The sequence below is a fragment of the Anomaloglossus baeobatrachus genome, chromosome 11, assembly GCF_048569485.1.
Source record: "Anomaloglossus baeobatrachus isolate aAnoBae1 chromosome 11, aAnoBae1.hap1, whole genome shotgun sequence".
Classification (NCBI taxonomy): Eukaryota; Metazoa; Chordata; class Amphibia; order Anura; family Aromobatidae; genus Anomaloglossus; species Anomaloglossus baeobatrachus.
In genome coordinates, this window is record NC_134363.1 from 173,474,731 (window position 1) to 173,500,562 (window position 25,832).

Sequence of the window (25,832 nt, forward strand, 5' to 3'; positions counted from 1 at the left end):
AGTCATAGCAGGTTTTTGGTCTTTTTCCAAGGTCCCGTCTACCTTAGCTCATCTCACAAAATACCTGACCTCATGGTCTTCAACTCATTTAGCAGTAACCAGTAGTGTTGAACGGACCCGGACTTGAAAAATCCGGATCCACGCGGTTTCAGTGGTAGATACGGGTCCGACCCGGACGCGGGATTCCGGGTGCACGATCCGGATTCGGGTTTTTGTTTTTTTTCCTCTCTCTCTCTCTCCCTCCCCCTTCCTTCCTCTCTCCCTCCCTCTCTCCCTCCTCTCCCTTCCTTCCTCTCTTCCTTCCTCCCTCCCTCCCCCCTTCTTTTCTCCCTTTCTCCCCCTCTCTTTCTCTCTCTCTCTCCCCTCCCTCCCTCCCTCTCTCTCTCTCTCCCTCCCTCTCTCTCTCTCTCTTTTTCTCTCTTTCTCTTTCTCTCTCTCTCTGTCTCTCTCTTTCTCTCTCTGTCTCTCTCTCTCTCTCTCTTTCTCTCTCTGTCTCTCTCTCTTTCTCTTTCTCTTTCTCTCTCTCTCTCTCTCTCTCCCTCCTATAAAATAAGTGTTCACCTTATTGTGCAAGATAGAATATAAAGATATCAGGCATATCTACAGCAGGTGAAATAAGTATTGAACACGTCACCAATTTTCTAAGTAAATATATTTCTAAAAGTGCTACTGACATGAATTTGTCACCAGATGTTAGTAACAACCCATCCAATTCCCAAAAACAAAAAAATCAAACCATAGATCAATTAAATTATGTGTAATATTGAGAAATAACACAGCTGGTTTAACTGATTTCCTATAAAAAGGTGTCTGATTGCCATGGTGCCACACAAGAAACATCCCATAATGGCTAAAGCCAGTGAGCTGTCTCAAGATCTTTGCAACCTTATAGTTGTAAGAGATACTGATGGCATTGCAAATAAATTGAAAGAAAAGTCCGGCACTACCAACTCATCAGATTAACTCCTTTTTTTTGTGAGGCAAAAAAATCAGTCCTAGTGTGGACTTAAGGGTGCTTTACACACTGCGACATCGCTAGCGATAGCACCCGCCCCCGTCGTTCGTGTGACATTTGGTGATCGCTGCCGTAGCAAACATTATCGCTACGGCAGCGTCACACGCACATACCTTATCAGCGATGTCGCTGTGACCGCCGAACAATCCCTCCATAAAGGGGGAGGTGCGTTCGGCGTCATAGCGGTGTCACTAAGTGGCCGCCCAATAGCAGAGGAGGGGCGGAGATGAGCGGCCGGAACATGCCACCCACCTCCTTCCTTCCTCATTGCCGGTGGACGCAGGTAAGGAGATGTTCGTCGTTCCTGCGGCATCACACATAGCGATGTGTGACGCCGCAGGACGACGAACAACCAGCGGCATGCACCACCACCGATATTATGGAAAGGAGCGACGTGTCAACGATCAACGATTTTTGACGTTTTTGCGCTCGTTGATCGTCGCTCATTGGTGTCACACGCTGCGATGTCGCTAACAACGCCGGATGTGCGTCACTAACGACGTGACCCCGACGATATATCGTTAGCGATGTCGCAGCGTGTAAAGCACTCTATAGTCCAACCGCACATTCACATTGAGGTGGTGCACACCCAAATCAAAGGCTGATAAATTTCAAAGAAAAAAGGTAGCAGTGGCACTCACCTCGTGAAAAACATTTTCTTTATTAGATTTTAAAACATTCCAAATTCAGGAGTTGATGAATGGCTCAAAAGAGAGGACGATAGCAACCATTTCACGCCCAGTGGCGCATCATCGGGAGTGAAACGGCTGCTGTCGTCCTCTCTATTGATCCATTCATCCCCTCCGGAATTTGGAATGTTTTAAAATCTAGTAAAGAAAATGTTTTTCACTAGGTGAGTGCCACTGCTACCTTTTTCTTTTTTCTTGGATACTGATGGCATTGGTTACAGAAAAATTTCTAAACTAAGTGAGCACTGTTGGGGCCATGATCCAGAAGTGGAAAGAACATAATTTCACCATAATCCAGCCACAACCAGGTGCTCCCTGCAAGATCTCAGAGGAGGGAAAAGAATTATCAGAAGAGTTGTCCAAGAGCCGAGAACCATACAAGACACAATTACTGAACAAAAAGCAGGTTCAAGCGTGTTTAAAGTTTTCTCAACAACATTTAGACAAGTCTGTGAAATACTGGGAGACTACAGTATATATATATATATATATATATATATATATATATATATATATATATATATATATATATATATATTACAGTATATACTGTATACATGAATTTTGGAACTGCATTACTTCTATTGAAAATTAGTTTTAAAAATGAGATACCTAGCTCATAAAATGGACAGTTTAAGAGAGCCCAGCGGCCAGCGACAAGGCGTATCTCTATGCAGTAATGCAGTTCCAAAATTCCTACATTCAATGTAGAACCTTAGCGTTTTAGAGTGCAGCTGTATATTTACAATACATTGTATTTTCAGAAACTACACAGTAAACATGTATTGTGATTGCTATCGTGTAAAGCAATTAGGCCTAGAGTTAGGTGGATCGGTCTTTGGGACTCCAGTCCATGAACCAGGACAGTAGTCTCTGGCCGCTACACAGGAGGCTTACACATCTATTATCTTCTAGGATACCCAGCATGGATTTTGATTAGCCATGCTGGCGCAACATTGTCATTAGAACTGTTGGAATGGAGTCTTGCAATTTGATCCACCCAACTACAGCACCCCACGGGGGTTGGGTCAGGCGATGTCACGGGTGGCCTTGCCTGGTTCTGTTGCCCCAAGAAGGGGAAGAAGGGAATTTGGGAGAGTTTGTCGTGAGTGACGCCACCTGTGGTATGCGGCCAGGGAGTAGCCGCCGCTGCAGAATTCCTCGCCGGGGCAGGTGATATGGCAGCCAGGATGGTGTCGCTCCCCACAGGCGGAGCGGGCCCCGGGTGGATGACAAAGGGTTTGGCAGTCTCTTGGAAGCGCCGCAGCGCAGGGCGACGGCGTCGCTAATCAGAGTCTGAGTCGGCAACTGCGGTTCCAGGATCTTTTACTCACTGATTTAAAGCTGCACCCAGGTGCTGGTCTCTGCCATCATGGGCTCCGGTCAATCCCAAGCAAGTAAGGGGCCACCACCGGTGTTTGAAGAAAAAGAGAGAGAGAATGTCCTTTCGCTAGGATGTCCACCTCTGTGGTTAGGAACCCGGGCTGAGCTCCCGCTCCAAGCCCCGGGCCTAGTGAAGTTCAAGAGTTCCAGGAGTGTCTTGTCAGAACTATGGTCCTGACTCGTCTGTCTTATGTGAGTGTGTTGCACCTCCTTCTACCCCCAAGTGGAACCCGCCCCCAAGGTGGCCGGCTTCAGTGACCAGGGAAGTCCCATGCATGGTGATGGCCACCCCCCTGCCTACCCTGAGCCAACCCACCCTGTATGTAGCGTGTGAATGTGGAACATTGGTGATTAATCCCCCCTTACCTGAGATGGATGCCGCACCTTAACTGAGGTGCAGTACCCTATGGCGACTATAGCCTCAGGGGCGCCACAAACCATAACTGGACCCTTCAGGGGCTGTTCTGCCAAACTGGATGCACATGTGATGTATCCGCCCCTGAGTAAATACCCCTTATAGTTACTATTCACAGGAAAGAAGCCTGCAGTAATCTAGAACACGTAAGACATCAATATGTGTTTCTTCTTAATATTTTCAGGTGTTTTTCATGGCACCGGAATGCATAAATTTAGTGAAGCGCACCTGTGTAAACACTCACGCACCTGCAGTTCTGTATATCAGCGTGTAGTAGAATTTTCAGAAACATGAAGTCAAAACTATGCCTTGTCTTGGGAAATCTTACACATCCTCCTAAAAAAACACATAATCAATCTGAACAGAAGCCGAATAAACCTACTGTAAACCTGCATTATATCTCCGTACCTGGGGGAGATTACCGCAGTTCGCAAAAATTTTGCAGACTTCCCTTTTTCTGATATTGCAGATCCTGAGCCGGTTTGTCAACAGAGATCTTTCCGAAAGATTTTTCGTTAACACTTTCCATTGCTGAAGCAAGAACCAGATGCCTGTACACCGGAGCTCTAGAGATGCTGTATTCCTCCTACATGGTATCGGTAAGGTACTCAGTTTAGAAAGGTAGGTGCTTAGTGTTGGAGCAATAAATATATATATATATATATATATATATATATATATATATATATATATATATATATATATTAATCTCCGTCCTATTTTAGGGGTTTCTTTAAAAATTGAACAGAAACATTATTCACAGTTAATGTGTTTATTGAACGCAGATCTCAAAGAGCCTTGGAGCTGACAGAACAATCACGAGAGTCTGTTCATGGGTATTGATTGCAGGAGCCATTACCTGACTCACCATCCCCCACTGCCACCCACTTCTTCAGGTTTAGTTTGCCTGGTGGATTACACGTAGGAGCACTCGATTGAGACGCTTACATTTCAGTCTTGTTAGCCAGCACTTGATATGAAAGAAGAAAGCAGACCAATGCTTTCCCAAATTGCTTTGCCAAAGAGGAGAGAATCGGAGATGCTAATCATTTACTGCAGGGGTGCACAACATTTTTTTGCCATACTGATTCAATCCCAAGGCAGTAAAACAATTAAAAGGCGTACCTGTATTAATACATCACCAAAACCACTATCAGTACATTAATATATCACCAAAAACACATTTTAATTAATTGAGTAGGATTTGGAGAGTTTCTGTTAAAAAAAAAAGTGGGAACACGCTAATTTACACTGTGTTTTCGGTGCAGAAAGCCACCAAATCCGCCTCATAAAATTTCTCAAAATTTAGAGATTTAAGATCACATTTTTCCACAGCCATGATGCATGCTAGGGATTGCTACATGTGTAGAAGATCAGAAACACCATCAGTACATGAGAGTAGGGAAAAAAACACAATCAGTACATGAAAGCAGCCCCAGAACCACTGTCAGTACATGAATGCAGCATCATAACCATTGTCTGTATATGAATGTAGCATCAGATCCACCATTAGTATAAGAATGCAGCATCAAAACTGCTATTAGTACATGAATGCAGTGCCAGAACCCTATCAGTACATGACTCTAGTGTCAGAACCACCTTCAGCACATGACTCTAGTGTCAGAAGCAATGTTAGTACAGCATTATAACCACCATTAGTGTAGGAATACAGCATCATAACCATCATTAGTATATGAATGCAGTGCCAGAACCACTGCTAGTACATGAATGCAGCACCAGAAACACCATTAGTACATGAATGCAGTACCAGAATCACAATCTGAGCACATATACAGCACCAAGCATAGTGCAGTGATAAATTGATGTATAAGATCAGCCCCATATACAATTGTATCACTTGAACCTACAATTCCAAGAATGTCCTTAACAATGGGAAGGAAATGCTGGGAGTTGTTGTTGTTATCAGGCATCATAAGACAGAGGACCATAAAGAACCTCATTATTGACAATACATTGTCAGTATTACTAAAAAACATTTACATTCAGGTAACTTATAAATGATATCTCCTCTAATTGGAGTTTTTCTCATCCCTGTAGTACAGACACCATGATGAGATTTCACACTCTAGACTGCCCTCTTCTCCACCTTAAGGAGCACTTTCCAAAATGATTCACTTAAAAACAAAAGTATTATTATAGTGGCAATAAAAATATCTCCCATGTTATTCCCCTAACTAAATAATTGGCAGTCACTGTGCTTCTTGCACAAAATATCCCCGACACTTTTCTTTTGTATAATATGCCCTGATATTGCCCATTTCCATATGGTCCCCCAATACCCTCTCCATAATATATTCCCCACACACTGCCCCTCTGTATAATATTCCCCCCACACTTTGCCACTCTGTATATTATTCTCCCCACACAGCCCCTCTGTATAATATTCCCCCCACACACTGCCACTCTATATATTATTCCCCATACACACTGCCCCTCCCTCTGTGTGATATTCGCCCCCACACACTGCCACTCTATATAATATTCCCCATACACACTGCCCCTCTGTATAATATTCCCCCCACATACTGCCACTCTATATAATATTCTCCATACACACTGCCCCTCTGTATAATATTCCCCCCACACACTGCCACTCTATATAATATTCCCCACACACACTGCCCTTCTGTATAATATTCCCCCCTCACACTGCCACTCTATATCATATTCCTCATATACACTGCCCCTCTGTATAATATTCCCCCCACACACTGCCACTCTATATAATATTCCCCATACACACTGCCCCTCTGTATGATATTCGCCCCCACACACTGCCACTCTATATAATATTCCCCATACACACTGCCCCTCTGTATAATATTCCCCCCACACACTGCCACTCTATATAATATTCCCCATACACACTGCCCCTCTGTATAATATTCCCCCCACACACTGCCACTCTATATAATATTCCCCACACACACTGCCCTTCTGTATAATATTCCCCCCTAACACTGCCACTCTATATCATATTCCCCATATACACTGCCCCTCTGTATAATATTCCCCACACACACTGCCACTCTATATAATATTCCCCATACACACTGCCCCTCTGTCTGATATTCGCCCCACACACTGCCACTCTATATAATATTCCCCATACACACTGCCCCTCTGTATAATATTCCCCCCACACACTGCCACTCTATATAATATTCCCCATACACACTGCCCCTCTGTATAATATTCCCCCCACACACTGCCACTCTATATAATATTCCCCACACACTGCCCCTCTGTATAATATTCCCCCCACACACTGCCACTCTATATAATATTCCCCATACACACTGCCCCTCTGTATGATATTCGCACCACACACTGCCACTCTATATAATATTCCCCATATACACTGCCCCTCTGTATAATATTCCCCCCACACACTGCCACTCTATATAATATTCCCCATATACACTGCCCCTCTGTATAATATTTCCCCCACACACTGCCACTCTATATAATATTCCCCATACACACTGCCCTTCTGTATAATATTCCCCCCACACACTGCTTCTTTGTATAATATTCCCCATATACACTGCCCTTCTATATAATATTCCCTAAACACACTGCTTCTCTGTATAATATGTCAATCACACACGGCCTGTCTCCATAATACCCACACATGTCTTACGTGCTTATATGTCTGGCTCTAAAGTCAGTTCCAAATGGTGTTATTTCCTGCTGCCTTTCTAAAAAAACAATACTGTGCCACAGCCAAGATCCATCACCGGAACCTCGATTTGGACAGTTTAACCCTACATTTTACTGTTGATCTCTTCCAAAATTGTGGTCTGAACTTGATTGTAATGTGCCTGTGTAAACGAGCCATCAAGGACAATTCTGCTATTAAAAGTTAATTGTTTTTGAGTCGCCAACTAAATGTAGCATTTTTCAATCAGAAAAGTAAGATTTTACATCATTAATGTAATTATAATTTAGTTTACGAAATGAACTTAATCTCGGCGATATTGAAAATAATAATTGTTCCGATATTTTACATTCGCCTAGAATTAGGGAAATGGAAAATACATGGCATAGTAGATTAAAGGTTAACACCATCTTTTTTATTAATTTTAATATGAATTTAGTAGATTTGAGAATTAGATTTTTTCCCCTCATACTTTAGGCTGTATAAATATGAGTGAAAGTGTGGAATATATGCCCTTCAATACCGACTGTGATGGTGGAATATGGGGGGTTGTGTATAATTTTGTGTAGGTTCGTATTTTAGGTGTGCTGCTCTGTCCATTCTGTATTCCTTCTGTGTACATTGTCATGTTTGCAGGTTTAATCACCCCCTGCCGGGTTTTTGTCACTAAGTCTGGGGGAGGTGGCCTGGGATTCACATAAACTCTCTGTTTTACCTGGAGATAAGTCAGTCTGGCTGGGAACGACAAGAGAAGCGGGAAAATTCATCCTCTGGGGTTAGAAGCTGCTACTACAGGCAGCACCCCAGAGAGCCGTTGAGAAATCCTGATTTCCCTGGAAAAGGACTGCTGAAGGATTAGGTAAAATATATCTTTGTACCGTGTATCTTTTTATCTTTGCTAAAGGATTGTAATTGATTTATCCTCTGTGGGAGAAGCTGAAGCTTCCCAGAGAGACCTGGACATTTATCCCTTACTGGACTGTATCCATGTTCCTGGACTATTTTACCCTCTGTGTGGTTGATTATTTTTATGAACCTTCTGGATTGCATGGAATAAAGGAACTTTGGCTTGCTCATTCATCTCTCGCTCTGTTGATTATGTGATATCGGAGAAAAACCCTGTGACACCGACCAACCTAGAAAGAAGGATGTTTTATCTCAGGCATACTGTATACTAGACACAATTTACATTCCCTAGTGCAGACGACTTGCTTAAGAAAGAATAGTTTACGTGAACACAGCTTCCTGAAAAGCAACTTCAGTCTAACAGCTTGTCCTTAAAGTGTAAATATTATTTTATTTATTTATTTCTTTTCATAAATCAATAGTACACTTGATACAAAGAAACAGTTATAATATGACTTATAAGAGGAATCTTTGACTGGGCCATTCACACACATGAATATGCTTTTATCTCCATTGGTCTCCATTGTAGTTCTGGCAGGGTCATTGTCCTGCTGGAAGGTGAATGTACGCCCCAGTTTCAAGTCTTTTGCAGCCTCTTAACAGATTTTCCTACAGGATTGTCCATTATTTAGCTCAATCCATCTTCATATCAACTGAGACCAGCTTCCCTGCCTCTGCTGAAGAAAAGCCTCCCCACAGCAGGATGCTGCCTCCACCTTGTGTGACGGTGAGGATGGTGTTTTCAGAATGATGTATAGTGTTAGTTTTCCATCACACATAGCGATTTGCATTTAGCCTAAAAAGTTATACTTTAGTCTCATCTGACCAGAAGACCTTCTTCCACATGCTATGTAGGGGACACAGCTAGCATGTGGAAAAAGGTAATCGAGTGAATTTCCTAAATGTTGACATGATTTTGACTTGGATGGATTTGATTCGTTCAGCTCTATAGCTGACTTTAAGAGATGAAGATTAATGTTGCGTAAATACTAAAGTGCTCGGTACTGGAATCAAGCAGTTTGGATGCCCCAACAGGTCGACTCGAGCACCGAGTGTAATGGAAGTCAATGGGAAACTCAAGCATTTTTTTGGAAGACCCTAATGGGAGGACTGGGGAGGCAGATCAACTCTCCCTGAACTGCTTCCATAGGACTGTGTGTCAAGCATCGCACCCCTTGGTCTCATATAAGACCCAATGACGCAATGCGGCCGGCCAAACGCAATAACGCCAGTAGCCATTGTGGCATTGGCATTACCGTGTATGGCAGGTAATCTCCACATGTTGATTAGCTGTCCAATAGCGGTGAAACATGTGGGGTGGCGACTTGAGCAACTGCGATACTCAATCGGGTAGCGAATATACCCGAGCACCGCGAGTATGAAGAAGTGGTGAGCATGCTCGCTCATCACTAATAAAGACAGTAATATCTACACATAAGCCATTTGCTTGAAAAGATGCAGGAAAGCAATCATAGCTCGCTTACATTGTTTACATGCGGAAATAGGCTCGCGGTATGACAATTTTGCAATAAAGTCTAGATGCCGCGAAAGCCAATATTTTTTTGCATGTCCAGCTCAATGAACTACAAGGAATTGAAGCTACTTGCAGATTCTCATTCATACAATTCTTGTGAACAAATACATTTTATCCCAGGATAGTTCTATAAGAAAGGGCCAATGTAGACTATTTTATGATGACTATTGGCGCCTTTACATGATACGAATAAGCGGAACAGATGACAAATGGTGGCAGATATCCATGAAATATGGTAATATCATATTGATTTTTTTCAGTTGCTGTTATTTCAATTAGTTTTTATTACTTTTCAATGGACCAGGCAGAACTATACTAGTGCTGTAATATACCAGAATATGATTGCCACTGCCGGAGGAAGCAAGTGGAGGAGTCTTAAGGGGGCTTTACACGCAACGACATCGCTAACGAGATGTCGTTGGGGTCACGAAATTCGTGACGCACATCCGGCATTGTTAGTGACGTCGTTGCTTGTGACACGTACGAGTGACCGGTAACGATGCAAAATACTCACCAAATTGTTGATTGTTGACACGTCGTCCATTTCCCAAATGTCGTTCCTTGTTCTGGACGCAGGTTGATCGTCGTTCCTGAGGCAGCACACATCGCTACATGTGACACCCCAGGAATGAAGAACAACACCTTACCTGTGTCCTCCGGCAATGAGGTGGGCGTGACTTCCATATGGCTGCTCTCTGCCCCTCCGCTTCTATTGGACGCCTGTGAAGTCGCTGTGACACCGCACGAACCGCCCCCTTAGAAAAGAGGCGGTTCGCCGGCCACAGTGACGTCGTTAGGAAGGTAAGTATGTGTGACGGCTCCTGGTGATATTGTGCGCCACGGGCAGCGATTTGCCCGTGGTGCACAAACGACAGGGGCGGGTGCTTTCACGAGCGACATCGCTAGCCATGTCGCTGCGTGTAAAGCAGCCTTTAGGCACAAAGAACTGGTGGGACAGAGTGGTTGAGTGGAGTTAGAAATATTGGGACACATTTATTGTAACATTCTAAAAGCTTAAAACGAGACCAGGCCTGGTGATGGTCACAGCGGGTAAAATTAGCCCCTACAACTTGCACAAGTCCACCGTCAAGCTACCACTAGGGGGCGCAGTGACTCAGGTAGGAAAAGAACTCCTTAGTGTGAGTAGACAGAAGCCCACTAGAGGTCACTAACACAAGAGCACGGATAGTGATCAGTCAGAGTCAATGCCGAGATGTCTCGTCTGTACTGAGGGGGAACCAAGCCAGGGTCAAGGAACAGAGCCGAGGTCGGATACCAGAAAAGCAATGAAGCACAGGGTAGGGAGTGGAGGACACAGAACAGGACAGAAGACAGGAGAACAGGGAGATATGAAAGTCAGGTCAGGTAGGAGGGATGGATGTCAGGATGGACAGAAGGAACAGAGCTCAGGGCAGGCTGCAGAGAAAGAGGTGAGATCAGGTCAGGGGAACGGAGGTCAGAACAGGTCGAACAGGAGGGAAGGAGGGTAGATCAGGTGAGAGGGACGAAGATCAGGACAAACAGGACCGGGTAGCAGAAATTAAAACAGAGAACCTCTCAAGGGAACAGCACATGCAGCAGAGCCGGAAATATTACTGGCAGCATCCCGGAGGCAAGCAGCACCAAGATATGGCAGCATGACCCCCGTAACGAAGCCAGAACGAACAGGTTACTCACAAGAGATCTAATCCCCAGAGGTAGGATACATGCACCGGCTCAGGGAACGGCAGAGCCATGCATGAATCATGACATCCACCTAATGAACCAATAGTTATATCACACACAAAATCCTTAAATGTTATCCAGCTTCTTCCAAAGCCCCCATATGTTTACTCCAAAACACTATCACTACCGATGACACCCAACACAATTGCCTTTTGTAATCTACGGAAATTTACGGGAATGGAACAGTTTTGCGAAAAACTCAGTAGACTCCATTTGCACTTGCGTCACAACTTCTGTTCCTAATCGAACCACAAAAGCTACGAGGGATCTGTTTTTCAATTCACTTTTTTTATTTTTTATTATATAAAAGCATAAAGAATACATACAAACTGTACTAACGAGAAACGTAACCAAGGTCAATGACAACCACAGCTGCACAACCGGTTGTACGACTAAAAAGGAAAAAATACACAAAATTGGATTCCTGGTAGGAGACAAGTGCACAAAGAAAACGAGACCTTGTAATATAATAAAATAGATATTCCAGTCCAAGTACTGTAGGTATACAGTATGTGAAGTCAGTCCACAGATCCCCTTGTTGTCATACTAGAAATATTAATAGATATATACAAAGTATAGAGAGAAAGGCTACAGTACCAAGGATAAATGGACTGCGTTGGCATTTTTGATGTTAAAGGCCGAATTAGATAATATTCGTCCAACCTTGTGGATTTCGGTGGGACCAACCAACCATCTAATGTGTTTGGGGGCCTCCAGACTGTTCTCCAACAGATTATGTTAAAAACAAAAGACAAAAGAATCGGGAAGGTTGGAGTTCAATTGCCAGATCCTTTGGTTTGGCAAGGAGATAAGTTCTTGGCAGATGACTTTGGTAGAAGCTTTCTCCTAAAATAAAAGGGAACAGTTGGCCAAGCTGAGAATCCTTCACTATCGGGGAGTCAGTAGGAATAATAGTATATCCGATAGCAATGTAACAAATGGATCATGGATGTTTTTAAATAGATCCCAATGAATGCCGAAGAAACCAATTGACTTCCAAAAAGGTAGAGGTTTTGGTATTTTTGAAAAACTAGGAGTTTTTTAAAATATCAGACCCTCAATGAAAAAGTAATACTGGTAGTGTGAACAGAACCAATTAAGCTATTAAATGAGCAACATCAACCAACCCCCAAGAGTAGACTAACAGCCTCATTCTTATGATCAAAAACAGTTCTAACACCAACCACAAGATGTTTATTCATTTTGCAATTGAAGAAGACATATAAGGCCACCTTCACATTGCATTCTGATCTCAGTTCAGTGGTCCCGTCGTGGCTTCTGTCTGAACCCCCCACTAAACGGGATCTGACGTATGCACCGACAGGGCCATTGGCTAGAATGGTGCAGATGGAGTCACCGTGTGCTCTGTCGTGCACAATTTTCATGAGTATACACTTCCTGGAGGTGAACACCCAGATGCAGTCTACTGTGTACGGGTGTCCACCTCCAAAAAGCGTACACGCCCGAAAATGGTGCACGACAGAGCACACGGTTACTCCATCTGCACCATTATAGTCAGTGACCCCATCAACGCATACATCCAAAACCTGTTTTACGGGGGGTTCGGACGGAAGCCCCGACGTGATTGTGGCGCCCTGGCCTAGCCAGGTCATCACAGATAACATACAAACACCCCCCACCCCCATTAGACAGGGACACCAGCCAAACAAAAATCCTTGTTGCCTCCCTCCAGTGTCTGATGTCCACACCAGGTGGGGCGGAGCTAAGCGGTTGGCTCCACCCACCGAGGAGTTCACAGGCATGGAGGCGGGAAAAGTGTCAGAACAGTGTAGGAGTTTGAAGTGAGAGGAGTGAACACTTGGGTGTCTGGGTTTGTGGCCCAGGCACTGACAGCAAGGTTGGCAGATGGTGGTGGTCATCTGCAGGAGTGGTGGAGCAACACGGAACCGTAGGACCGGGGACGGGCGACGGCCCGCCGGTACCGACCGGGGAGCAAAGTGAAGCCAGCACACACAGGCAGGGCCATCGGACCCCGACCAGGCTTGGAGCCGCCGACAATAGTCAGATCCGAATGTGACTGGAACCCAGGGGTTTCACAACAGCAAAAGTCCCGATTGAAGGCAACAGCCCACACCGTGAGGGTATACAGCTACCGCCTAAGGCTAGAGACCCAAGGGCCAACGTCTGCGGGCAAACGGGCTCCTCCGGTACCCATACACCAGGGAGCGGACTACCGTTGGGAATCCATAGTAGTTAGAAAGAGAACATTAAGGTGCAGGGAAAGACAGCCGCCATCATCTGTCCGGGGAGAAGCACTGCAGCCGGCTGCGGGACCCGTCCATCCAGCCGTTTGGTTTACCGAGGACTTTGTACCTTTCTTGCTGAGTGAGTACACCCGTACCATCCGGCACCGCGCCGCGCTGTCCCTGCAACTCTGCACCTCACCAACCCAGCCTCCCCGTCACATCACCGGGCCCCGGGACCACCGACCCCTACCCACGGAGGGGGTAAACAACATCCCAGCTGCTCCTTACCATCGCTCCCGGGATCCCCGTCATCAGCAGCGGTGGTGTCTATCTTCACCACGACCCGTGGGTGGCGTCACGGACTAAATCCCCCAAACCAACCACCCCTTTCACTCACGGGCGAGGAGTGCCGCTCGAGTCCCCGAATCTGGCCCACCGCTCGAGCCACCGAGCAGCCGCAGCAGCGCCGGACCCGAGCGTTAGCGAGAGCGCAGCAGCGACGGCATCCTCCCCGCCCGCGACATGATCACTGATCGGAGATCAGAACACAATGTGAAAGGGGCCTAACTCTGACATTGACGATGCTTTTTGCTATATTTCCCATCAATGCATGTGAAAATGAATCCCATCTTTACCCAAAGCAGATTTCTGTGTGTCAAATGCATATCCTATTTGCTTAAAATATACTATGTGTTTTTACTCTTACTCAACATATGCTTATGTGCAGTCCGAAATTACCAGCATTTAAGGAGGAGCGGTCAGTGTGATTTTTCCTAATGTAAAGTAAATACATGGCTGTAATACATATTACATTGATACCTTTGGTGACGAAATCTGCTTTGTGCTTCTTCTTTAAGCACCATTTCAAGTTTTCAGCTAATTAGATTTTGGTGCACAGGGGCCGGATTGTGCTCTGCGTCTTCTCCCTGTCTGTGATTCCTCAGCCTGTTCACCTATGTCCGGTCTGTGAATGAGGGGCTGGGGAATCACAGACAGGGAGGAGAAAATCCAGTTTCCTGTGCGCCAAAAACTAATCAGTAGCAAACTACAATTGGTGATATTGAAATGGTAACAATTTTCAGACATATATTTTTAAAATATTTAGAAATCCATGTATCATTTCCTTTATACTTCACAAATACTTGCTACTTTGTGTTGAAGTATCACAATAACTCTCAATAAAATAGCATATTTTTTAGTTTATAAGATGCACCGGATTATAAGACGCAGCCTCGATTTAGAGAAAAAAAAGGTAAAAAAAAAATGGGGTCCGTCTTACAATCCGGAGGCCTCTTACCGGGGGATGATGTCAGTGGTGGTGGAGCGAGGTCACAGGAGGCAGGGGCAATTATGAAGCAGGTCGATGCTGCTGGAGATGCGACCGGCGGGTGTCCCAGATCCTCTGAGGTAGGCAACTTCCAGAAACTATCGGCAGTGCGGGCTTCAAAGGAATGGCACCCGGAGCAGGCGCATGCGCAAATTGAGCAATCGGCTCAATGACAAGCCGAGATCTCATCTACACATCCGAGCACCATTTTCCTTAATCCGATGCTGGGAGATCAATGGGTTGGAGGAGGAACATGCACAGATGAGATATTGAGTCGAGAGCTCCATCTGCACACGCGCCACCTCCACCTGGATATTATTTGAAGCCCACACCACCGACATTTTCAGGATGTCCATGCCTCACCGCTCACAGCACAGCAGTCCACAGCACCGAGCCTAGTGCCACGCACGCCCCAGCACAGTGCCTGCCTCCTGTGACCCCTCTCCATCACCTCCCGGTAAGGTGCATTCATATTATAAGATGCACCCCTCATTTTCCTTCAAAAATTTTGAGAGGAAAAGTGCATCTTATAATCCGGAAAAATATGGTACAATTATGTTGGTTGTCAACCACTTCACAATTTGACTGTTTCCCCGATTAAAATTACAACACTTACACTCCCCTCCGATTCCGGCACCATTTCAACAGTGTTGGCCCTTCCTCTGCAGGGGCTTAGGTGAGGTTATTACATCACCGGATCCCTGCGCTTAGTCAGCGCTGGCTTCACTCTTCCCACCTTTGGACGAATTTCACTTCCTATTGATGTTTTGATCCATCCAATGTCGGGGAGAGGGAAGTCATTGCTGATTGGGTGCCGGGCTCGCGGGATGTAACAACCTCTTGTGAAACCAGGGAGGGCAAGTGCCGACGCTGCTGGAATGGCGCCGGCATTGGAGGGCTGTCGCGATATTGTTATCTTTGGGCTGTGATGTTGCTTTCGCATATGATTACGCTGTTGGAATGGACATATATTTTCGGTAATGGCAGGGTACCTGTCACGCTCCCCGGGTCCCCTGCGCTGCCCTCCGGCTCACCTGTCACACTCCCCGGCTCCCCTGCCTCGCTTCCCGGGTCCTCGGTCCGGTCACCGCCGCTCCCCGCTCTCCAGCAGCCATTGCCGGCGCGTCCCCGGCGTCCTGGTCCCCGCTCCCGGCGCCCGTCGGCTTCCCAGCCCCAGCCCGGCCCTGCTGCTTCCTCCTCGCAGCTTCCTGCTCTGGCTTCTGGCACTCGGGCCGCGCGCATGCGCATTAGGGCGCGCGCGCGGTCATTGACCCTTTCTTAAAGGGCCAGCGTCCATTTACAAGAAATGATGCAAACAGGTACAGGGTATAAAGGGGTTTAATGTCCAAGGGGGCAGGGCCTGATCTTCGTGTTTCTTAAGCTAGGAGTCAGGTCTCCTGGTGTCTCTGTGATATACTCACCTATCTCTCTTGTAGAGCCGTGCCTGCCTCGCCATCCGGTCCTGCCGAATCCCGAACCCCGAACGCTGTCCATCTGCCATCCTGACAGTCCGCACCATCTCGGATCCCTGCGGTGACCCGTCATCTCGCTCCAAAGGTTACGGACCCCGCCTGACATCTTCTCGGCTTCCGAACCTGAGCTGCGTCACCCGGACTACCATCAGTGACTCCGTGGTCCCAGGGACTTCTCCGTTATACTCGTGTGCACGGACTGTTCTGCTGCCTATAGTGCTCCAGCTACCGGACCCCTTACCACCATCTAGGAGTTCGGCCCAGTGGATCCACCTCCTGGGTCTGCCCGTCCACCTGGCCCTGACAGTACCTCACCCAGTTAAGGTACATTCATATAAAATTCCAAACCATCAACCGAGGCGGTAAATAAGCTTCAGCCTTTTACCAACTCAACATAAAAGTCTTTGGAACTTCAAGTGAATTTAAAGCATCAGATGATTGTTTTCCAATAAGGGTCAAGCAGAGGACAGGAGAGAATTAGCACCGGCTGCATATGGCCGATGCACATCAGGCCTGATTGCCTGTAAATCTCAATGCATTATGGGATATAAACTGTATACTGTTTGGATTACAAGGCCGCTTCAAAATTGCAATAAAAAGGACCAAAACCTTTTATTCCAAGCAATGGAATTTATATATTACACATACAAATTACCAGCAGCGCTTTCTCCATATAAATCCCCGTGCTAAAATTAGAGCCTTGCTTTAGTGTTGAACCGTTGAGTTACGGATACAAGTGTAAATATGTGGTGCAGCGCTAAACAATTCACTGCAAAAAAGAAGCGCTGCGCAAATTAGCCCTATCCTGAGCAAAGAAGCCGTCTCACAAGTGCAACCCATGGAGGAAACATCATGCCCATACCTTCCTTCCCCTTGGAACATTAATTTGCAATGACTCTAAATAAGCCGATCTCTTCCCGAAGATAGTTATCCTCAAAGTAAAATAAAGCGGCCAAAAAAATGAGAACACAAATGTTAGGAGTTTCCTTTCCCTGCCCCTTTTCTGCAGAATTTCTACAATATAATATGTATAACAGAGTGTGTGTGTGTGTGTGTGTATGTGTGTGTGTGTGTGTATATATGTATGTGTGTATGTGTATGTATGTATGTATGTATGTGTGTTTATATGTATGTGTATGTATGTGTATGTATGTATGTTTCTGTGTGTATGTATGTATGTGTGTGTATGTGTATGTATGTATGTATGTGTGTATGTATGTATGTTTGTGTGTATGTATATATGTATGTGCATGTATGTGTATGTATGTATGTGTGTATGTATGTATGTACAGTATGTATGTTTGTGTGTATGTATGTATGTGCATGTATGTGTATGTACAGTATGTATGTGTGTATGTGTATGTATGTATGTGCATGTGTGTGTATGTGTATGTATGTGTGTATGTATGTGTATGCATGTATGTGTGTATGTGTATGTATGTATGTATGTGTATGTTTGTGTGTGTATGTGTATGTATGTATGTATGTACAGTATGTGTTTGTATGTGTGTGTATATGTACAGTATGTGTATGTATGTGTATGTATGTGTGGATGTATGTATGTTTGTGTATGTATGTATGTATGTATGTGTGTGTGTGTGTGTGTATGTATGTGGGTATGTACAGTATGTGTGTGTATGTGTATGTATGTATGCATGTATGTATGTGGGTGAGTATGTGTGCGTATGTATGTGTATGTATGTATGTATGTATGTATGTATGTCCACTAAAGGAATCCGCACCATTGCATCTACAATCACAAAATTTTGCACAGACGCCTCATGTGACTCAGTCAACGTCATAGACTATGTTTTAAGGAGAAATTTTAACCCTGCACTTTACAGTTCTTAACTCTAAGAAAGGACTTATTTACTGTTTGGATGTGGGGGGGGCAATACATTGGCTGTTTTGACAGTTAGCATGGATATTTATCAGGTGGGCTATAGCAACCAATCACAGCTCTGCTTCTATTTTTCTACAGGTCATTTATAGGAGCTGTGATTGGTTGCTATAGGCAACGAAGGACATTCTTAGTATAAGAAGCTTATATGTGAGGTAATATGATTTTGATGGCAAGAGAAAGAATTGGAGAGTGGTAGAAAGGGAGAGTGGGAGGAAGGGAGAGAGGGAGAGTGGGGCTGAGGGAGAGTGGGAGAGAGGGGCAGTGAGAGAGAGAGTGGAAGAGTGGAAGAGAGGGAGAGCGGGAGAGAGGGAGAATGGGAGATTGGGAGGAAGGGAGAAAGGGATAGTGGGACTGAGGGAGAGTGGGAGAGAGGGAGAATGGGAGATTGGGAGGAAGGGAGAAAGGGATAGTGGGACTGAGGGAGAGTGGGAGAGAGGGAGAATGGGAGATTGGGAGGAAGGGAGAAAGGGATAGTGGGACTGAGGGAGAGTGGGAGAGAGGGAGAATGGGAGATTGGGAGGAAGGGAGAAAGGGATAGTGGGACTGAGGGAGAGTGGGAGAGAGGGGCAGTGAGAGAGAGTGGAAGAGAGGGAGAGCGGGAGAGAGGGAGAATGGGAGATTGGGAGGAAGGGAGAAAGGGATAGTGGGACTGAGGGAGAGTGGGAGAGAGGGAGAATGGGAGATTGGGAGGAAGGGAGAAAGGGATAGTGGGACTGAGGGAGAGTGGGAGAGAGGGAGAATGGGAGATTGGGAGGAAGGGAGAAAGGGATAGTGGGACTGAGGGAGAGTGGGAGAGAGGGAGAATGGGAGATTGGGAGGAAGGGAGAAAGGGATAGTGGGACTGAGGGAGAGTGGGAGAGAGGGGCAGTGAGAGAGAGTGGAAGAGAGGGAGAGCGGGAGAGAGGGAGAATGGGAGATTGGGAGGAAGGGAGAGAGGGAGAGTGTGACTGAGGGAGAGTGGGAGAGAGGGGCAGTGAGAGAGAGAGTGGAAGAGTGGGATAGCGGAGAGAGAGTGAGAGAGGGAGAATGGGAGAGTGGGGGAGAGGGAGAAAAAGTGGAAGAGTGGGAAAGAGGGAGAGAGAGAGAGTGGGAGAGAGGGAGAGAAAGAGTAGGAGAGAGGGCCAGTGTGAGACAGACAGAGAGACAGTAGAAGAGTGGGGGAAAGGTAAAGTGGAAGAGAGACTGAGAGAGAGAGACTTAGTTACTATCAAGGGCAACATCAGGTACTACAGCTAGTAATAAAATATCTCTTTAATATTTATTGCGTGTTTTGCTACAAAAATAAACAATTTGTGCCTTTTATCAATTTGTCTTTTCTTTTTTAGTTTTCTGATTTCTGATTTTAGACTCATTCAACAAATGTGAATTTTTGAAAAAATATGCCGAGTAAAATAAACTGAGTGGAATGCGATAAAAAAAAAATGCATTCCACCCGGACCCATGTTACTCTATGGGGCCATTGCCATCTGCAAATTTTTTTTCTCAGCCCTAATCAGACGGAAAAAACAGTTGCCGCATGCTGTGGGTGTAATCCGATCCGTATTTACTTGCACCCATACAAGTCTATGGGTGCGAGAGAAACATCGCACTGCACTTGGATGACACCGGAATGCAGTGTAATAATTGCATCAGCTGATTATAGAGGAGATGGGAAGATTAGTCCCTCCTGCTCCTCCACAGATGTGATCTGATTGCAGGATTAGATAACAGTATAATGACACTCGGCTCACGCTCGCAACACAGCCTGAGTTGAGGGTCATTAGCATATCACATCTGATACTCTCGCATTGCATGCCATATGCTAGTGTGGCCCCAGCCTAATAGGCATTTTCAGTGAGTCCTTATGGGAACAGAAAGTGGAGACCAGTGTGGACCAGGAAACTGGGGACGCTGGGAATCCATTGGGGTAAGTTTTACTTTTATTTATTTTTTTTAAAACTAATTTGATCCCTTTCAATAAAAAAAATACTCACTAGAAAACCCCTTTAAATATAATACATGCAGAGTAAAATATTGTGATTGCCAAAATCTAGAAATGTGCAATTCGTCTGTAGAAGTCATGCATTCCATAAGCCGCATGGCAAAAAATGCAGTTTGTAGACATAAGTGTCATGCCCTAAAATTAAAGAAGGACCTGTCACTTGCCATAAATATTTGTTATTTCTCCAGTGTAAATGCCGCTGTTCTCTTGAGTCCAACGCTGCTATAGTTTTGATCCTGCGTCTCTCCATTCCTGAGATATCACCAACTCTTCTCTTTATATAAATTTAGTCTGTTTAGTGTGTTCTTGCATGGAGCCGTAGACCGAGTAAAATTAACAGTCATCTTGTGTTTCTTCTATTTTCTAATAATTGAGCCAACAGTTGTTACTTCTCACCAAGCTGCTTGCCAATTGTCCTGTAGCTTATCCCAGCTTGTGCAGGTCTACAATTTTGTCCCTATACAACTCTTTGGTCTTGGCCATGGTGGAGAGGTTGGCTGAGTGTGGGGACAGGAGTCTTATATACAGGTAACGAGTTCATTCAGGAGCAATTAATACAGGAAATGAGGGCAGAGTTGGAGCTTCAACAGGTCTGTGAGAGCCAGAATTCTTGCTGGTTACTAGGTGATCAAATACTTATTTCATGCAATAAAAAGCAAATTAATTTATTTTCTGGTGTTTTTTGTATTCTGTTTTTCACAGTTGAAGTTGCCTACAATAAAAAAAATTACAGACCTCACCATCTATGTAGGTGGGAAAACTTGCAAAATCGGCAGAGGATCAAATACTTTTTTTCCTCACTGTCTATGGCAAGTGAAAGGTCCTCTTTAAATGTTTTTTAAGTGGGTTTTTTTTCATTATATTGTATTTCTTTCTTTATTTTTTTTCCTATATTTATTACTAAAAATATATTTTTTCTCTACTATGAACAGTCGTAGAATGTTAGAGAATGTTTTTTATTTATCATGTCTGCTAATAGGATGAATGCAGCCGGTGAGCAGGCGTCATTTCTTCATTTCTGCGCTGCCCTTATAAACAAACATATGGAAGGTAACAATTCCTTACAGTAAAGTTTTAGGTACACTTTCCAGTATTTTCAAGTTAGAGAAACTTTTTAACTCTTTCTTTTCTAATATGCATAAAATAGTTTGATAACATCTGAAGAGGAGAAACAGTGCGGGGGTTACACTGGGACACCAGGCTGGTTTATTAGGCACCATATCTGTCTGATTATTGCCACTGGCGGTTCATGCAAAACCCACAGCCATTAAAGGGACTGTAACTCTTTTGTATTTTCTAGTGATTAATATGGGCATACAGGTGACATAGAGGTGAAATTAGCCATACCTGTATGTCTCCTGTATGAGGGGACGTTTGGCAAAAATCCTCTTTTATATCTCCTGTCTTCCAGGCTATGGGGCTGTGAAGCCCAGAAGATAAGCCGGCCTCTGGTCTTCATTATACCGGATTCCTCCTCCCTTTTTCTTCCTTGGTGTTCCTGTGATGTCAGGTGCACAACCAGAAATTACACGCATGTGCATTATGCGTGTTGTCCCTCCCTGCACTGTTCCTCCTTTCTGAGGGTACAGGCTTCAAATTTGCTAAGCGCAGGCGCCGGGGACTCACTGCTGCTTCACAGTGCAGGTAAACGACGGCAGGGAGAATGCGCAGGCGCCGGGGAGTCACTGCTGCTTCACAGTGCAGGTGAACGACGGCAGGGAGAATGCGCAGGCGCCGGGGAGTCACTGCTGCTTCACAGTGCAGGTGAATAACGGCAGGGAGAATGCGCAGGCGCCGGGGAGTCACTGCTGCTTCACAGTGCAGGTGAACGACGGCAGGGAGAATGCGCAGGCCTCGGGGAGTCACTGCTGCTTCACAGTACAGGTGAAAAACAGCAGGTAGAATGCGCAGGTGCCGGGGAGTCACTGCTGCTTCACAGTGCAGGTGAACGACGGCAGGGAGAATGCGCAGGCCTCGGGGAGTCACTGCTGCTTCACAGTGCAGGTGAATAACGGCAGGGAGAATGCGCAGGTGCCGGGGAGTCACTGCTGCTTCACAGTGCAGGTAAACGACGGCAGGGAGAATGCGCAGGCGCCGGGGAGTCACTGCTGCTTCACAGTGCAGGTGAACGACGGCAGGGAGAATGCGCAGGCCTCGGGGAGTCACTGCTGCTTCACAGTACAGGTGAAAAACAGCAGGTAGAATGCGCAGGTGCCGGGGAGTCACTGCTGCTTCACAGCGCAGGTGAACGACGGCAGGGAGAATGCGTAGGCCTCGGGGAGTCACTGCTGCTTCACAGCGCAGGTGAACGACGGCAGGGAGAATGCGCAGGCCTCGGGGAGTCACTGCTGCTTCACAGTACAGGTGAAAAACAGCAGGTAGAATGCGCAGGTGCCGGGAAGTCACTGCTGCTTCACAGTGGAGGTGAACGACGGCAGGGAGAATGCGCAGGCATTGGGGAGTCACTTCTGCTTCACAGTACAGGTGAAAAACAGCAAGTAGAATGCGCAGGTGCCGGGGAGTCACTGCTGCTTCACAGTGCAGGTGAACGACGGCAGGGAGAATGCGCAGGCCTCGGGGAGTCACTGCTGCTTCACAGTGCAGGTGAACGACGGCAGGGAGAATGCGCAGGCCTCGGGGAGTAACTGCTGCTTCACAGTACAGGTGAAAAACAGCAGGTAGAATGCGCAGGTGCCGGGGAGTCACTGCTACTTCACAGTGGAGGTGAACGACAGCAAGGAGAATGTGCAGGCATTGGGGAGTCACTGCTGCTTCACAGTGCAGGTGAACCATGGCAGGTAGAATGCGCAGGTGCCGGGAAGTCACTGCTGCTTCACCGTGCAGGTGAACGACGGCAGGGAGAATTCGCAGGCGCCGGGGAGTCACTGCTGCTTCACAGTGCAGGTGAACAACAGCAGGGAGAATGCGCAGGCACCGGGGAGTCACTGCTGCTTCATAGTGCAGGTGAACGACGGCAGGGAGAATGCGCAGGCGCCTAGGAGTCACTGCTGCTTCATAGTGCAGGTGAACTATGGCAGGCAGAACGCGCAGGCGCGGGCTTTCCAGTCGTGCACCTGATGTCACAAGGACTCAGACAGGAAGGGGAGGAAAAATCCTGTGTAATTAAGATGGGAGGCCAGCTTATCTTCTGGGCCCCATAGCCTGGAAAATAGAAGATATACAAGAGGATTTTTCCAAAATGTCCCCTCATACAGGAGGCATATGGGTATGGCTAATTTCACCTCTATGCCATCTGTATGCCCATATTAATAACAAAAGAAAACACAAAAGGGAGACCGATTCCCTTTAAGGTGCAATGTGACTTTTGGTTTCATAGCTGAAGGCACTGTGACTAGTACTATAGTAAATTGTTTTATCTATCAATCTATCTATCTATCTATCGATCTATCTATCTATCCCTCTATCTATCCCTCTATGTATCCCTCTATCTATCTATTTATTTATCTATCTATCTATCTATCTATCAATCTATCTATTTATCTATCTATCTATCCCTCTATCTATATATCTATCTATCTATCTATCTATCCCTCTATCTATCTATCTATCCCTCTATCTATCTATCTATCTATCCCTCTATCTATCTATCTATCTATCTATCTATCTATCCCTCTATCTATCTATTTATCTATCTATCCCTCTATCTATCCCTCTATCTATCTATTTATCTATCTATCTATCTATCTATCAATCTATCTATTTATCTATCTATCTATCTATCTATCCCTCTATCTATCTATCTATCTATCTATCTATCCCTCTATCTATCTATCCCTCTATCTATCTATCTATCTATCTATCTATCCCTCTATCTATCTATCTATCTATCTATCTATCCCTCTATCTATCTATCTATCTATCTATCTATCTATCTATCTATCTATCTATCTATCTATCTATCTATCCCTCTATCTATCTATCTATCTATCTATCTATCTATCCCTCTATCTATCTATTTATCTATCTATCCCTCTATCTATCAAATCAAATCAAATCAAATCAAATCAAATAAGCTTTATTGGCAGGACCAAATACAAATTAGTTTTGCCAAAGCAAGTGTACATTAGGGGCTGGGGCTGTGGGGATGGGGGGTGGGGACTGTAGGAAGGATGGATGGGGCTCATCCAGGGTGGGGACTGTGGGGGCACTTCTAGGATGGGGGCTATGGAAGTCCATGGCTTATGATGGGGCATATCCACGGTGGGACTGTGGTAACGGTGGATGGGGCATATCCAGGGTGGGGATTGGGGGGGCCACATCTGGGATGGGGGCTATGGAAGTCCATGGCTTATCATAGTTCTCTTTCTCGGAGTCTATGACATTCGCTCACATACCGCGCTGCTATCTCCACTGCGCTCTCTTCTTCCCCCAGCAGGATATATATTTTCTCTTCCTCCTTCATGGAGCTGAAATCCGGGAAGAGATGGGAGAGTCTCCTGAAGTGAGTGTCCCTCACTGCTGAGTACTTGGTGCAGTGTAGCAGGAAGTGGGTTTCATCCTCCAGGGCCTCCAGGTCACAGTGTTGGCACAGTCTGTCCTCCCTGGGCTTGTAGCTCTGCTTGTGACGTCCGGATTCGATGGCTAGACTGTGGGCACTGAGTCTATATCGGCTCAGGGTCCTGCGGTCTCTGGGGTCCGGGATTTTCTCCAGATACGGGGCCAGTGTGTAGTCTCTCTGTAGTCTCTGGTACGTGGTCAGTTTCTGTGAGGTGTTGATGTCGGTCCTCCAGTCACTGACATACCTCTCCTGGCCCTCGTCTACCATCTTCCTGATTCTGGTTCTTGTCAGGCTGCTGTGATTGGTTATTTTGTCCAGTTGGGTTTGGGAAGGCTGTGCCCGGGGTCCTGGTTCATCTGGCCCACGTATATATATCAGAGCTTTGTGGTGATGGGAGTTTGGATTGCTACTCTGTAGGTGAGCCTGAAATGATAGTGACCTCTTCAGAGCTGCTAGGTGTAGAGGGAATCTGCCCAGCTCAGCTCGACAGGCACTGTTGGAGGTGCTTCGATGGACCTGGAGAAGGTGCTTACAGAATTCCAGGTGGAATATTTCTGTTGGGCTGGAATCCCACCTTGACCAATCTGGGTAAGTGTGAGGGCCCCAGACTTCGCTGCCGTACAGGAGGATTGGGGCAATGATGGAATCGAAGATTTTTAGCCAGACCCTCACTGGTGGCTTCAGATGATACAATGTCCTTCGGATGGCATAAAAGGTTTTGCAGGCCTTGTTTTTCAGGGTCTCTATGGCTTGTTTGAAGCTCCCTGACTGGTGAATTTCCAGGCCCAAGTAGGTGTATTTGTCTGTTCCTGTTAGAGTGTAGCCGTTTAGGACAAATGAAGGATGCTGGTCAAATCTTCTTTTTCTCTTCTGGAACACCATGATGTTGGTTTTCTTTAGATTGATCGGTAGTGCCCATGTGGAGCTGAATTTCTCCAAGATTTGTAGGTTGTCTTGGAGACCTTTCTCGGTTGGTGACACCAGCAGTAGGTCATCTGCATAGAGCAAGAATTTCACCTGGGCATCATGGAGTGTGAGACCTGGAGCAGGTGAAGATTCTAGAGCAGTAGCCAG